The following is a 17,911-nucleotide window of genomic DNA, read 5'->3' as shown; positions in this document are numbered from 1 at the left end:
CCTTATGGGTTTTGCAATTTTCCTTAGTGTTTTTCATCTCTCCTCCCTCCTCCTGTATTTACCTCCACATATAACCCACCCTGCATCACTGAATCCCCTAAAGAGGGAAAAAACATGATGGGAGTGACAGAAAGAAAGAAATGTAGGACTATGATTTACTCTCTATTCTATGTTGGTGAACTCAGTATTATAATATTAATTATTCTATATATTGGTCTTAGTTCTCACACTGGCTGCTACATAATGGTATGAAGTGGCTACATTAAACTACTGCTCTGTTTACATATTCACATATTATTGTCATTTTTTGGATAAAAGTTTGTGTATACAGCAAGCAAGATGTATTGGGAATAATATCCTACCTACCAGCAGTTCCACACTCCATTAGCCACAGCTAACCAGTGACTAATGGGCACCTCTGTGTAAATTGCCTAGCTCCCTCACCCTTCAGTTAGAACAATTCTGAGGCACATGTTCAACATTGATTCCCAGATCTGTGTAGCACATTTATGTTCCAGTTGCCAATATTGTCAATGTGTCTGATGATATGCACTCTGTAGGCAGTTTTCTCTTCTCTGAGTCATTTCTCCATTGAGTTTCTTGGATGTAGTTCTATAACAAAGTATTTGTTCTTGAATCCTTGTGTGTTTGTCAGCTTCCCATTACTGTAACAAAATACCTTAGCTAATCAACCATGCAGAGTAAAAGTTTATTTTGACTCATAGTCTTGGGAGTTTTAGTCCATGGTTCAATGTACCCATAGCTTTGTGCTTGTGGGAAGGAGTAAATAAATACATCATGGCAGTGAAAACATGGTAAAAAAAAAAAAACTTTACACATGGCAATAAGGATATAAAATAAAAAGAGAAAAAATATGAGGATTTTATAATCCTGAGCAAGGACACACTACCAATGATCTACAACTCCCTCCTGTGATTCATCTTAAAGGTACACTGCCTCCCAGTATCGCCAAAGGTTAAAAATCACACATAACACACATGGAGCTCTGAAAGGCATCTCACACCCAAATAGCTTATACCAGAATTTGCTTCTGAGTGGACTGAATAAGTACAGAAACAAAGGAGGCTGGAGATAAGAATAGTTAAGAGTACTGGCTGTTCTTTCAGAGGACTGAGATTCAATTTCTAGCACCCAAATAGCAGCTCACATCCATCTGTTGAGTTTCAGCAAATCTGACACTTTCCCCTGGTCTCTGTTTGCATGTTGTTCAGACAGGCAGGTAAAACTTTCATTCATGTGAAATAAAATAATTATTAAAATATGAGGACAAAGATGAAGAATGTTAGTAGGCCACTATAAAATAACATGTTGCAATCTATCATGACTTTCCAAATGAGAAAACATTGTAATATATGATTTTTATGATAACAGCTTTATTCAAGATTTCCAGATTAGATGTATAGAATTTGAACATTTTAAGTGTGAAGTGATTGTGTTGAAAAGAAAACAGTACAGGTCTCAAAGCAAGAGTAATTACAAAACCACTGTCTCAGAAGCAAGAGCCTCTATGTGATGTTTAAGGAGCTGAAAGAAGGTAGAGGTGGTTATAATAGAGGACTGGGCATAAGGAACAGGTGATAAGAAAGACAAAAGAGGAAGATGAGGGATAGGAACAAAGGACTCTGGAAGTTGAGCCAAGAAGACTTTTCCTTTTGCAAGGACCATAAAGAGGTATTGTATGGAGCTCAGCACAGCAGGACTGGGACTGATGGCTGTTTGAAGAAGATTCTCACTACCAAGGTGGTAGAGTGAACTGCATATGTTGAAAGAAAAAGCTGGGAGAGACTAACAGCATATGGCAGGAATCCAGGCATTAAACAATATGAATCTGCACTGAGTTGATGATAGAGAGAGTGGAAAAGAAAGAGTGGATCATAATCAAAAGGACTGTTCCAGGAAAGGTGGAATTGAGGATTCGAGGTATCTATCAGTGGTGACTGGCGCAGTTGATAGCTATCCAGTTCCTGAAGCTGATAGTCATAGAAGAAAAAGAAAGGTTAAAATGTCAGAATATAAACATAGCTTTGGATGTGTTGAAGACCTTAAGCCTGTCAGATATTCACAGAGGACTAAAGACATTGCCTTAGAAAAAAATTAAGATAGAAACAGAATACCCAAAGATACAGAAATAGATGGCACTGCCACATGAGAATCTGATGCATGAGAACAATTCGGCCAACCGTGGAAGTGTGGATTAGAGAAGCAGATGGATAATGTGTTGGCACCAGGGATTGGCTTTGTACAGGAAGCAACCTCAGTTCAGATCCCCAGTACTCATACAAATGCAAGGTGTGTCAGTGAACATCTATAACTTCTGGACTCGGGAGAAGGATGGAGATTAGAGGAACCCTTGAGATTCACTGGCCAGCCAGTTTGGCTGAAATAGCAAGTTCCATGTCCAATGAGAGACTGTCTCAACAAATCAGGCACAGAAGCAATTGAGAAAGGTATCTCAAAGTCAGGCTCTAGCCTCTACACATGAATCAGTGTACCATCATATATAGATACGCCACAAACAAACACAAAATATACAAAGAGAGAAGAAAATGCAATATGTACATCTCATGCTGGAAAGTGGAGTGATGGGACCCTCATCGAAAATGCCTGCCAACATCTAGTGTAGCGCTCTCAGTCCACAGTCTATATCACAGACCTCTGTCTCATTATGTTACCATTTAGCTTTAGAGCCTTGCTCAAATAGGTATATTTGGAGAATCGAGGTTTTTAACTGCTGCAAAAAGCTACTAAAGACAGTGTAGATGTATATAATTTGAGTTAGTTGAGAGGGAGGCATCTGGGAAAATTCATTTCTCTGAAATAAGTATTATAGTCTAGTCAGGATTTTATGATAAATTACTGAAGACTGGATGACATATAAAGGCAGAAAGTTAATGTCATAGCTCTGGAAGTTGGAAGTCCACTATCAGACTGTTACAGTGTTTTGTGCTGATGAATTCACTATACATTCATGTATCAGGAAGAGAGCTAAAAAGTTCCTTGAGCATCATCTCATGCCACAACTGTATTGATAAGGACTCCAGACTTGTGAAGGAGATCCATCCCAATAGCCCATCTCTAGGCAACATGTCATTGGAGGCTTAAGATAAGATTCTGTCATGTGACATGTCGATGACAGAAACTACATAAATATGATTACTTCCTCTCACTGAACAAAGAAGTTGAGGCCGAAAGTTTTAGTTTAATCATGAAAACTACATTACTTCCAGACACATCATCATAATAACAAATCTCCACTTAGATATGTATGGATCCTTATTTATTCCCCTCTTTCTTCTCTTGCAATACTGCACAGATCACCTTTCAGGGCACTCCTTCAAAGTCAGCTATGAAATAGATTCCAAACTGCTGCTAATGGTTTCTAATCAGGCTTTGTTGTACAGTGTGGGTTTTTTTTCCCTCCTATTCATTTACAGAGTATTTGATCTGCTTCAATTAAATTTGATTTTAATGCTAAAATTAAAATAAACGCCTTTGTCTTTGTCAGCAGAGTTGAATATCCTTTCAGAAGAAACACAAAGATGTGTATTGGTTCACAGTTGGAATTCTTTTCTTCCTTCGTCCCCTTGTCCCTATCTTTCCCTGTCTTCCTAGACACACATACACACCACACATGAGGGGGACATAGCTCTCATTACCTACTGTATTTATGTTCTAGAATGTCTCTGTAAATAGTGAATGAATAAGTACCAACTGAACAGCTGCTACTAAAGAAAATGCAAGATTGAGTTCCTGTTAGCATCTTGCTTCATTTGTGTTAACTGATAACACATAACCACATATAAAGTCACATTATTCAATACTAATTTTGCTGCATGTATTAGCCAGGATTCTACAGAGTGACAGTTCCAACAAAATCTAGGAAGTTGACAGTGTGTCTCTCCTTGTTAGGATATAGTTCTGAGAATGTGAACACTGTCAGGATTAAATTCTGACCTCCAAAGGCATAAGAATCTGAAGTTCTGATGGCCAAAGCTATGAGAACTAAGAAGAATGTCTCATGTCTAGGAGAGGGGAACATAGGGGATGACAGAGGATCAGGAGAGAACTGCCTTTTTTCTATCACTCTTTGGAGGCTAGTGAACAACTACAGATCCTTGCCTATTCTGTGAAATTGATCAGTAATACCCTCACTATCTGCCTGTTTAGTTTTGCACAGGTGCTCAGCCATCTGGAAGGTGCCAGCACCACTGGGAGAAGATTTCTATGCATTCCATCAGCTTGTGGATCTATCTTCTCTGGATACAACCTTACAGACAGCACTTCAGTAAGTACTGCTCATTCTCAACACCTTGGTACTTCAAATGAACTGTCTCACACAGAAAAGAATACCAGTGCTCATGTTATTTATTCAGTTCTAGTTATTCTAGGAAGGCATGTCAGAGCCTTATCATAGTGATGACTGATAGCACTTCTACACTTCCTCATGGGCCATTTTACATGGTAACTTCACCATCAACATATGCAAAAGTAAAAAAAGGTATGTGACACTAATAGACCACAACAAGTATAGTTTTCTGCAATCTGTATCTGAAACAAGAAAGCAGAATGTAGCCCGGCTTTGTTCCTACTGGGAATGTCTTATCCTTCTTGGAAGATGCAAATTTTCTCCTTAACATCTGTCTACAAATGACAAGTAACAACCTCAAATATTTACGTAAGGTTTCAAATATGTAGACAAAACCATAAACATGAGATACCTGACTCATAAGGATTGATTTCACATGTGCATATATGTGTTCATGTATGTACACTTATGTGTGGGTGAGATTAACATCCATGCTATTCCAAGCACTGAATGGTAGTCACAGCGATGTACCAGAAACTGTCTCATGCCAGAATACACTGTGTGAACAGACAGCATGCTCCCCATGGAGAATGATTCATGATGGCTGTGCTTTCAATTTCAAATGTACAAGATTGGTAAGCATACAAGGAACAAAACCAGGAGACCAAAAATGTACCAAGTAGCAGATAAATAGTAAGACATATGAAATCAGGCACTTACAACAACCAGTAGAATGGAGAATCCCTACTGAAATCATCTGTCCAGGGTTCCTGATTGACTGAGAGAGTCCCAGGAAGAAAGCATCTCTCCATGGATGAGCTCCCAGCTTCTTGTTCCCACAGTAGGCACTTTATTACCATAGATGAAACAATAGTTACCTCTGTTGGAAATGGTTTACCCTTAACTATTTGAAAGTGTATGATGTTTTATGAGCCCTTCTCATTTACTGTTTTTCTTTTTCTTTATGGCAGGGCTAGAGAGCCAGGCTGAACCAGAAAAGCATTTTTAGAGGGCACTTAACCATCCATGAGTCTGGGACAAGAGAGAACTCCTTTTTGGAGTCTACTTTCAACAAATGAAACAATGCATGGCCATTGATCAGTATAATTTGGATTATAGAGTCTTCTCTGAAGTCTGCTTGAGATAGGATCTACTAGAAAATGTGGAAAGTTTGGCAGTTATTGGAACTAACATTTGAACGGCATTTTATTTTTGTTAATAAGATGTATCTTTTGAACTTTCTGCATTCTTTCTGCTTCTTTTAATATCTTGGACCTCTTTCCTAAGTGGATTGTCAAACTGATATCTACATTCTGTGCACATCAAGCCTCTGTGCAAACCAGGACAAGAAATACAGGGAGATTCTTTGCCTGAATCATACTTTTGCCACAACATCAGCAACTAGCTTTTGGCTTTTTAAAAAACTTGGTTGACAGGATGCATGGAAATCATAGCTAACCTTTTGCACAGGGTTCTTCTAACACTTCTATACATAGCCTGCAGCATTCAGAGATGTCAAAGTCACTGTAGCTCAGAAGAAAACACACACGGGAGACCAACAGCTAAGGAAAACTTGTCATCCATACATCCCATTTCCTTTTTAAAAAAATTGAGGAATCATAGAGTATTTATGCGTGGGCTGATTGCTTTCTAATTATCATGCATTGTATAAAACGAGATGACTACACTAATGTCAGACAAATTCTAGACACCGTAAAGGTTTAGGAGCACTCTCCTAAGATATTCATAGTTATCCTGCTGTCTTCTGAAAGCCTTATCTTAATCCATCCTCATACAGCTGAGATACCATACTGTTACATCCTTGTTACATGGTCAGGTTCTTTCCAGATATAACCTATGTCTTATCATGTAATAATTGGCTAAACCTCCATCAGGACTGGATATTCAGAATTTTCTGTAAATACTTATTGAGTATGAGTATTATGGTACAAAGTTACTCTGAATATATGTAGGGAGTTTATGATAATTGTAAGTTATTAGCTTCCTCTGTCCCCCTCCCCAAACACTGAAGTCCTCTTCATCAAGAGCAATTCACCCTCTAGTGGGAGGATTTGGGTATTGCAGCTGGAGCTCCACTAGCTAGCAAGGCTTCATGGCTGAAACAGTATCTACTGATTTTATTTTTTAATTATTATTGTATAACTCTCTGTTTTGTGGTGGTTTATTATTAAATATAATCCAATATAGAAATCTCCTTAAATGGTAATTTTCTTTCTTATGTTTCTAGGCAGGAAAATGCTTAAAGCTATAAAAAGCAGTACTAACACTGACTAATAGATTTTTCTTTATGCTCATCTCCATTTCCCCCTTGTTTAAAGCCAAATAGAAATTGATTTGAAAATGGTTTGAGCATGTTTTACACAGTTAAGCAATAATGAGAGGTGCTTTTCCTCCATATGCTTTATATAAACGGCATCATCATTTTTAAATCAACTATTGAGTATCAAAGGGGAAAATGATTTGTCCAAACTGATCAGAAGGTGATGATCTCAGTACCAATGAGCACTGGACATGTCTGTGAGGACACTGTAGAAGTTCTGATCCCTTCTCTAATATTGGGAATTTCCTGTCAATTAAAATGATGAAACTGAAGGATCGCTTCAAGTTCAAAATGTCCAGAGGTAAAATAAATTGCTCAAGTTCATACCGCTATTTGTCAACCAAGCATTAACCTATTTGTCCTAGTTCTGAAATCTGTCACCCTTTCTATGGCATGAATTCAGAGTTAGACTGACAGGGTGGGAATCTCCCTCAGCTCTACACACTAGACTGGCTGATGTGGATGACATCCTTAGCTACTCTGTACATCTGTGTCTCATCTGTATAGAGTGTGAGTTTGCCCACCTCATAGATTTTTTTTGAATGAAAATTACTTAGCCGAGGACATAAAGAAGAATGAGTACTCAGTAGAAGCTAGTACTCAACTGAATCAGTATCATTATTACAATGGACAATTTCTTTTGTTTTGACACAGTCTGAAAACAAGACTCAGTACTCCCAGGAGTAAATGAATATGTAAATCAAGAGAAAGTTAAGCTTTTAATTCTTGTTCTATTACTCGTATGTATTTCAGGTCTGTGAGAACATTACTAATCTAACCATTCATTGATGCACTACCATAAGGATGCTAACAGCTGTTTTAAGAGACTATTTTGATTTTTCAGAGCATATTGCATTGCCTCTATTAAGCTTGATTTGTAAAATAATTCCAGTATAATTTAGAAACTATGGCATATTAGAAACCAAAGATTATAAAGTGCAAATGAGATTTCTTCTTCTGCTGACATCATAACAGTTTTTACAAAGCCATTATCTTCTCAGTAGAGATGGATGTCACACCGTCATTATCCTCAGATCATAACGAGGTGGGCCATTAGTGTCTCCTTTGGAGACCTTATGGTCTGAGATGTTAATGAGCCTTTAGGGAACCTTAAATCCTGAGATGGTTGGCAGGGTACTCCAGACCATAAGAGAACCTTTTTTGCAATGACAATGGATCCTGTCAATTTCTATTAAGGAACTTCTTAATTCCCCAATCATTAAGACACTGGAAGGACTTATTATACTAGCCTATAATTAAGGAAGCTTTCAGCCATAAATCCCTTCTGGGGAGCCCTTCCCTTTAGTCAATATGGCCTATGTAAAGGGTAAGTCTCTCACAAGTGTGGCTGTGAAGACAGCACATATTTCAGGAAAATCTTAGAGGGTAAGAACACTTTTAAGGTTGCCCACTAGTTCCTACAAGTTTCTGCTAACTCTCTCCTAAAGGCACAAATTAGGGGAACTTCCTTCACTAAAATGTAGAAGTCTCCAGCAACTCCCTGTTTTGGCAATATGTCTTGTACTAATTTTTAGTTGGACACTTGTATCAGGTGGGCAATAGAGAAACACAACCTTCCAAAGCTATTACTGCCCTTAAGCAATTTCAGGTCGTATAAACACTGAGTACTAATAGCACCTTAATGACACCAGAATGCAAGGCAACATACAAGGAAACAACGAGGGATGTATAGTTAGTTCTGCTTTCCCATTCACTGCAATAATGAGAATTATGAAATCATTAGGATAATACACATGAAAGTAGGTGCTTAACAGACATGGTCTTGTACTTTGGAGGAAGATGAGTTAAACGGGAACTGTTCACTATCGCCTCAGTTCTTGTGCCTCAGTTTCCCTCATTATCACTTAAGTAATTACATTAGAGTAACCTGGTACAAATTTTACCAGAATACTATTAGATCTGTTTAATTATTTTAAATTTTCTATTGATTTTCTTATAATCAATAGCTGGCTAAAGTGATAGGTGTAATAATATTCAGGCAGGGAAACTTCCCAACCTGATTGCAAGTAAAGTTTAGTTTGCAAGCAAAATTTATTGCTCAAAAAAAAAAAATGCAGAGAGCCAACTAGAAATAGAAATTATGTGCTGCTGTAAAAATCAAAAATGAAAGAATCCAACCCGTTGACCTTGACTGAACAGAAACTTGAAGGTCTGTACATTCTTTTTGATAATCCTGGATTTTTCATCTAAATTTCATTCGACCTCAAGCAGACCTGTATTTGGCTTATTACTGAAATTTCATTGCTCAAATTTTCCAATGTAAGAAGTTTTCTAATCAGAAGCTAAATTTATAGAAAATCTCCGCTGTATTGAAGAAGAAATAAATGTCTGCTCCTGTATTTTGGGCCTTGGGAATTTGAGTTAGTTTTATTGTAGTGTTTCAAAATCAGGTCTTCAATCCTAACAGGGGAAAGAACGACTCAGTTCTCCATCTGTGAGCCCGAGACCTGGATGGAATGAATGAAAATGTATGAAGGGGTCCGAGCTTTGCTCTAAGTTTTTAATAGGAAACTCCTGACTTTCTGCCACTCTCATCTTGGGTAATTGGTGCTTTGAGGACATTGGGAAGCCAGGGTCAGTGATATGCTTGTCTGGGACTTTCTTCATGGTTCCATTTAACTTCCTTGAGGCAGTCCATCTTGGTTTTGGCTTTGTTTATAACCACTTCCTTTTTAGCTATCCTGTCAGAGGAATCTGAGTCACTACATTAAACCTTAAAGACAGGTGTGGTAAGTGAACTAGTTAAACATTTTACTTCCAAGTATATTTTGCTGGCTTTCTTTGAGACCATATGTTTCCCTATCCTTGTTCTTAGAAAAGGAGAGACCCTTCAAATTACTGACTATTCTCCAATAATATCCTAACAATTCTCCATGACTCCTTTCTTGTCACAAAGCTGCTTAAAATTAAATATTAGGTCAGACAACAAAACAAGAATGAAGTAGCTAGCTTCTTGCTCCCTGCAAGCCTCCTGACACTGGATCAAAATAGAAAACACACACACACACACACACACACACACACACACACAGAGAGAGAGAGAGAGAGAGAGAGAGAGAGAGAGAGAGAGAGAGAGAGAGACTACACATACCGTTTTCTCTTATTTTTTTCCCTTCATTTTACTCTCCTCAAAGGGCAACTCTGCTGAAGAAGATTGTTTTTGGAAAGTCAGAGAATACTTGAGAGTTTGCTTAGATATCCTAATACCTACATACCTCTCCCCTTAATTGACAAATTCTAGCTTAGGAACTCATCATCTTCCCTTGAAAAGACATCTCCATCCAACACCAAATCTGTATGTAATCTTTATCTGCATTAACCTCAAGGGCTCACCATGTCTCAGTCTTTAAGTACAGATATTGAGGGTTTCCTGATCATTTCCTTCATCCATACACTTCTGGTATTTAGTACCACTTGGGCGTTTATTCTCTTTAAGTTCCTTGAGGTGTTTTCTTTATTTGTTCTTTAAACTTCTTGAATTATTGGAGAACATTTCCATTGGATTTGTGGATGTAATGAGCTAAAATGAGGTCTTAACTTTTCCTATTATTTTTGCAGTGGGAGCTGGGCTTGTGGAATTCCTGTGTTGGTTGTGTGCCTGATTTGGAGATAGAAGGCTGGGTTTCTGCTTGGGACATTGCCATGAGGTTTGAACCTGGAGATTGGGAAAGGTATGTGTATGTTTCATCACTATGGGACTGGGTCCTGGTTATTGGACCAGGTATCAGTGTGGAGATTTCAAATGGTTCAAGCCATATAGGATCAGGTGGATTCAACAAAGCGGGTCAGGGCACTAGATGTTCTGAATAGACTGAATCTAGTGCTAACAGCCTCTAGGCAATCGGAATTAAGATGGGGTGATACAGGAGATAATATTAAGGTTACCTATGTCTCTTTGACACTTGGACAAGCTAGAGAGTTCTTTGAGGGTAGGAGTACAAAATCTTGTTAGTCTCAAGGGACAGGAGAAAAACTAGGAGGAAGTAAAGAAGCCATGGGGTAACTAGGGATGGGGAGGGATTTTGGAGAGCACAGAAAGCTACCTGTGTCTTGGCACCAGTAGGCATGTTAAAGGTTGGTAATGTTTATTTTCTGAGGACAACATGGCCTTAGCTTTGAGAGAAAATTTTGACACTACCTACACCATACCAAGTTAGATACTAAAAAGGAAAAAAAAACCTATGAATATAAGAAGGAACAAGACAAATTAGACAACGTTTACTATTACAAGTTACCAAGAAAAAAAATTGAGAAAAAATTCCATTGACCTAAGTGAGTGCATAATCAAGTGGAGTGAATATGAGCATGGTTTCCTTTTTTTATCCAGAAAGGCTGGATGCCAAAGTGACATTAGAGCCATTATTAGCAAGAGATTCATCTTCCCCAAGACAATGTCTTGTTGTCTAAGTTGTAAATATGCTGGATAGCATCCCCTTCTCAGATATGGGAAGAAGGCAGAAAGGAGCCTACTCTCCAGGACAGGTAGGATGAATTTGACTGTGAAAGAAACTGGTTACTGTTTTTCAGGTTCAGTGATAGCTAACAACTCTTACCCAATAGAATTCTCTGCAACAATAAAAGTATTAATGCTTCTACTCAGTCCAACATGATAGCATCAAACTTCACCTACCTTGATAGCACATGAATCATGGCTCTCACTGATGAAATGAATTCTTAATCTCAATGAACTTACATTTAACTGCCATGAGTATATATTTAAATGACTACCAATTTCCAGAGGCTTCCATATTGGATGGTACAGCTCTAATAGATACCATTTTGAAGATTCCTTTGCTACCAGTCTCAACAATCTTGGCATATGTCTTTAGGAGCTGTGGGATACATCACTTAAGATTCAGAATCTTTAGATACATTGACTATGCAAGAGCTAGAAGTAGTGCACAGCTCCTGAAGCTGTAAGGATTCCATGGTCTGTATGTGCATGTATATGTTGGATACATCCATCTCTGTCCTCTCTGACTCTGGCTTTGATGTTTTCTGTCTTTCAAAATTGTGTTTTCTAAATTTAATATGATGATGTTTGGGGAAGGGACTAGTGAGCAGCACAGTGACCAAGCCTCATCCTTATTGTGACTCTGTCTCTCTTCTGCAAGGGTCAGAGGTACTGCTTTATCTCTCTTCATCTTGGGAAGGACAGAAGAGTTGTAATGGCCTTGGCTTGAGTATTTCTCTTCTCTCAGGTAAGTTAGATGCTGAGAAAACCAGGTGACTTAGTTTTACCTCTCTAAATATCAGGTCTTGTTGAGAATAGCATATTGTTACTTATATCAAAACGGTTTTCTTCTCTCCACTGAAGGCAAAAATGTATTTATCTGTGATACTGTGAGGATCTGGTCAAGTTCTTTAGGTGGGGATCCTGCTCTAGCAGGTTCTATTAGAGTTGCTGTTTCTTAAACTTGTCCACTCTGAGCCTTTGAGCACCTTTTCATTTGTAGTTCCTGGCATTTATTCCCATGGAGGTTCATGCTGGTAAGCTTCTACTCTCCTTATGCACTTGTTCAAATATTAGGAATCAAAGGACTATCTGAGGCTTCTTTTTTCTAATAAATCTAAGAAGAAATCTTAACCTTTCCATTTGTTTAACTTTTTCATTGTTTTTAAGGTAGAGAAATTATTTCCAACCCCCAACATGCTGGTTGGAAATAGGAAGTCTACTGAGTGTCACATTGCTAAATTGGATGCTGGAAAAGAAGAAATGAGGATGTAAGGAGGAAAGAGTGTAGAAAGGTTGACAGGAAGCTATATTAGAAGAAGGGCAGAGAGAGGAGAGGAAAGAGGAAGAAAAATGGAGTTAAAGGAAGAATAAAAATTAATAAAAGGAGGGACATATGTAACCCTAACCCAAGTTCTGGTAGCTATTAGACCTAAAGTAAATGTGAGCTACTCTCCATTTCTCTTGATGGTGTGTCAGAAGAGAAATGATAAAGGCCTTGCTCCACACTGTTGCCTGCTCTCTTCTATGGTGCTTCCATTATGTGTATGGTGTTTAACACCTTTGTGAATGTCTAATCATGTTAAGCCACAGATAAAGTAGGCATTGTATTAACTAAAGAAGACTCAATGGTGAACTTAAACCAAGGGAAGACCGCTGTAGCCTGAAGGTCTTCTGGCTAGGGAAGTGCTTGGCAGGATCACTCCTGACAACTGTCATCACTTTCACACAGCACCTCTCCACTGCACTTCTGACCAATTCAGGCCTCAAAAGGAAAACATACCAAGCTGTTTGCAATCATAATAGCTTGTCAAAGACTCTGATATCAAATGTATTAACAATTGTTTTATTTGCCAACTATTCACTGCATGCTCATTTGAGTCCACATAGTACTTTAAAAATGATGATGTGATAGTAGATTAAGGTAGGCATTTGTTATTTTCAGTGAACTCAGGTGGTAGAAAGACAAATGTAAGAGGATATCTCAATGCAGAACAAAACTAGAATCCATAGCTAGGTAAAGAAGTTTGTAAAATCCACCCAGAAGATGAAAACTAAGGAAAAAAAAAAGAAAAGAACCAAAAAGCCAGAAATCAACTGTCAGACATAAGTGGTAGCTACTGAAAACTGGGAGTTTTACAGCCGAACTTAATCACTGTGTGCCAGCATCCAAAAGCCTAGAGAGAATTTGCATTCAGAGAAACTTGGAAGGCACAGTTAACAATAAATCAGTATCCCAAATGCACACTAAAGTTTAATATTTTCATCTGGCTAAAGACAACTTCCACAAACAAATGTGACATACCAGCTCCTAGATCGTGTTTTCCAATGTCCTCTTCAGCTAGTGTGTTTAGCAACTAGGGCCAATATAGAAAATACAGAAGTGATATTAGACCATATTCTCCTGCTACTACATAAGAAAGTCCTTTCAGAACAGCTCAATGGAGACAAACTAAAGGTGGATAGGAAAAAATCAGAAAAACTCTTACATGGTCAAAATGGAAAATTATGATTAATAAAATTGATAACATAGTAGTGGACTACAACTCAAAGTGTGCCATGGAGGTACAAATACACAGTTTGATAAATAGGGGCTGAAACTAATTCTCCCCTATAAACTGCCAAATATCTTATGTACTCCCTCACTTTCTTGTAATAATGTCTGTAGTATGTTTTATTTTTATTGAAGGTTTACTTACTTTATCTATTGTTTGTGTTATATATGATATCATAGTTTATAAAATGAATATTATTTTAAAATAGAAAGCTAGGATGAAAGTCAATGTTAAATATTATATAAACTCATTTAATTAAGTAGATCAGTTAATAGAGAAGAAAAAAGCACAGGTAAGCCCTGGGAGATGGCTCAGTGGGCAAAGTGCCAGAGTTAAGATTCCCAGGACCTACAATAAAAGCTAGGCATGATGGCACAGTTCTGTAGTTCTAGTGTGTGGGACTGCTTAAAGGTATTCTGGTTCATGGCTAGGCATGTGCTTAGAACCCGAGGCTCTACATGAGAACTGGCAGGAGTTCGGCATGCCCCCAGAACCCAGGTTCCTGAAAAGCAGTCTAGTCTCCATAGAACTACATTCAGTTATGTAGGCCATTACAGCTCCTCCCAAAGTGCACAGGTAGAGAGTGTGACTATAGGCCTCAGGCCCTAGGGATTTACATACTAATGAAGGCCAGAGGGCAGAGCAAATTAAGCTTGCCTCCCCAGAGCCTTCCCCAATCCTCCCCCTTTCCCCCTCCCTATTTAACTCGGGACTGGCCTGAGTTTTACAGGGTACATCCAGATCCATCCACCATCCACCATGACAATAAACTGTTTTGGAACCAAGGACTTCCTCATGTCATTGGGGCCTGCTGCCGCCAAAGCCTCAGGCCACTGGAACCTTAGACCTCCTGCCACATGTGGAACCCACAGCATGGAAAGCCTCCAGGACTCCACCACCGCTGCTGCCTTCTATTCTTTCCCACACTAGTGTTGCAGAGGAGAGAGAATTCAGGAGGATCCTTGTGCCTCAGCATTTTGATCCATGGTCACCTGACTGTATGACTTTTGTACCTTTGGTGAGGCAGAATATCATGGTGGGGAGTGTGTGGTAGAAAAGAACAGCTCACATCATAATATCTGGTGCTGAAAAGAGAAAAAGAGAAAAGAAGGATGGAGAAGGGGGAATGGAGGGGGGAGAGGTGGGGAGCAAGCACACCACATGTGCCAGGGTCCCAATTTCTCGAATTTCTGTTAATTTCCTTTTACAGGGCCTCATCCCTTAAATGGTCCACCACATCTCAATAGCACCTCTGGCAGGTGACTAAGCCTGCAATACATGACCTTTGGATAATGTTTAAGACCTAGCTCATAGTATTCAGTACGGAATTAAATTTGGGGAAACATTTATGATTTATTCTTCTGTAGTTTCATGATACTTTGTAAAATAGGAGAAACATCTAGGTTGGAAAATTTTTCTAAGAGCACAAAAGCATTTCAAACTAAACTTCATTAATCTTATCAGCAGTATCCCAGTCAGAGGGCAAGCTCTGTTCTGTACAGCTGCTACTTTGAGACTCAGGTTGATGAACTTTTTCGGACCATGTGGTGAAGCGCAAATGGATTCCAGACTCACAGATTCTGATGTCTGAATACTAGGCAACTGCATAGGCTGTGCCACCTGAAGCACCTTCACAAGTGATGAAAACTGCTTTCATCTAAATTCTGCTCTGTGCAAGTGTGACCCCTACATTTTTCTAATGAGCCCCGTGTAGTGGGAGGGGTTAAATGAATTAGTTCCTAACTGGGTCTGCAAGCTCTCCGGAAATAAGCACATGACCCCAGAGCTTTCCCCAAGGCTCTTTCTAACACAAATTTCCAAAGTCAGAAAATTGCAGCTATGTTCTCCACCGTTACCCAGAATCCCTTCATGCCTTTGAGATAAAAGGCAAGTTTTTGAGTATATCAAAGGAGGCCCTCTGTGATCTAGAATGCTTCCAGACTCACCTTCATAGCTTTTCACAGCAACCAGAGTTCTGTTTCCACACTCTTTGACATCTGGTGCTTATACCATGCTGTTCTCACTGCCGGAAGCAGACCCCACTCCTATCTTAAGTCAGTTTCAGATTTCTTGGTTGATGTTCACCTGGCTCTACAACCTTTGTGATGAGGCAGAATATAAAGCTTTTTTTTTTTTTAACCGTTCCAGAGTCTTCTAAGTAATGTCTAGCTCCTTACAAAATGACCTACCATTCTGGTTTGCAAGAGACTGAGCAGTTCCCCAGAACTCAGAATTTCAGTACTAAAATAGGAAGAATTCCAAGTAAACCTGTTTGACTAAGTCAGCACACCCTGTGCCTATCCTCTAAGTCTCTTATGCTTTTTTTTATTTTTGTTGTCATTCTGAATTCCATCCTGCACTGCACATATTCATAGCTTCCCTGTTAGAGCATAAACTCTGAAGACAGTGGCCTTGCTTCATTTATTTTTGTAGCCTTAGGCAGGGTTTCTAAGACACTTATTTTGTTTCATTATTTTTTTTTGTTTGGTTTGGTTTTTTAAATACCAATGTTCAGGTCTTCAGTCCCCAGAGATTCTTATTTAATTGATCCAAGGTGAGGCCTGGGCATGGGTTATTTTTTGAAGCTTAACCAAGTGCTTCTAATGTGCAGTCAAGGTTGTGAACACCTGCTCGAGGGTAATGATTCTCAGTTGGGAGTCGTGTGCGCATCAGATCCACACACATCACCCTAGGCCCAACTACCCACAGATTCCAATTTAATTCATCTGGAATGGGGTCTGGGCAGCTGTATCATTAAGCATCAGGTGAATCTAATTCATAGCTATAGTTAACCACAGCTTAAATTTATGTGTAGAAAAACCTAACTGAATTCCAAGGTATTTGTTGCCATTAACTCTTGACAGCACTGGAAATATGAATGCACATTGATTAGGAAAAAAAAAGGTGATGCTGAAATTAATCAATATTCTCAACATATAGCTGATGCTATTGCAGAAGTTAGATCTCCCTTCAATACTCTGCATGTTTGCTTGTCTTCATCAGCATTAACAAAGAATACCCCTGGCTACTTTTATATGCCCATGGGTTGCTCAGGTCTTCTCAGAGCCCTGTGCCTATTCTCGGTCACTTCCTTATTCCTTTTTCCTTCCTTGCCAGCAGGGAGTGGTTGGTGCAGCAGAGCTATGCCCTCTTCCCACTCTTGCCCACTCTCCTCCCACTCCTCTATGATCAATGTATGCTATAGACTTAGGGCTTCATCTTCCTCCTTAAATGCTTTAGCTGACTCCCCAGCTTTCTGTTTGATCAAAAAGGGCTCACTAAGAGACTTTACAATGCTTTGGTTCTTCTCCCAGGTCACTGAAAGTTACATATTCTTCTTCTCTCCTAGCTTGACCACTTCCACTTCCTCTCCCTCCATCATCACACCCCCTTTCTTGCTTCATCAAAACAGTTGTATTCAGAAATCATCCTGTTCTTTTCTTCCTGATTGTGTGTCACTCTCACCTACAGATGTGAATTCAGAAGAAAACAAAGTGAAAACTGTTTCTTGCTCTACCACCAGCACCTTTAATAGTACCTAGCTGACAATACTTACAAAAATAAAATTGTTTTTAAATGGGGTGTGGGGTGTGCACACATGTGCAAGCACCATGATCATCATTTTCCCAAACTCTTCTCGTGAATTTTACCTAACACTTGGATTAGTATTGCTCTATGTCAGACTAGGAAATTCTGAAACTAAACACTCCCTTCTTATACAAAATAAAGATGCTGTACACATGAGTTATTAACAATTACTGTGTTCATAAGACAATCATTTTGAGAAAACAGAGTGAATCTAATTATTTTTAGTTCCTGTGAAATTCTTGCCATCTATTTTTCCTTGATGTCCAATCCAATGCAAGAAGAGAAAGGGCTATGCTATTGAGAGAAAAGCTAAACTGCCTATCTATCAGGAAAGAAACATAAAGGCTATTAAGAGGAATGTCCACTGGGTTCATTTAAGGCAAGGCAAATAGTCCTTCATACTTCAGTAGCCCCTACATAATAGCACAGTTCAATAATTGATATCCACTGTGATGATCTTGTATTATTAAGGAAAAAATTCTCCAGACTCTCTGTTCAGGTGTGTTCCACTTCTGTTAGAAGAATTTCCAGTTGAAATATTTAAATCACCTTTGAAGAGAACTAAATGAGATATGCTTTAGACATTTAGAACATCTTATTAGAAACATTTACCCTGTAAGTATTCC

Source organism: Grammomys surdaster, unplaced genomic scaffold (assembly GCF_004785775.1).
Source record: "Grammomys surdaster isolate TR1022 unplaced genomic scaffold, NIH_TR_1.0 150, whole genome shotgun sequence".
NCBI classification, from domain to species: domain Eukaryota; kingdom Metazoa; phylum Chordata; class Mammalia; order Rodentia; family Muridae; genus Grammomys; species Grammomys surdaster.
The sequence above is the reverse complement of the archived record's forward strand: the minus strand, read 5'-3'. Positions refer to the sequence as shown.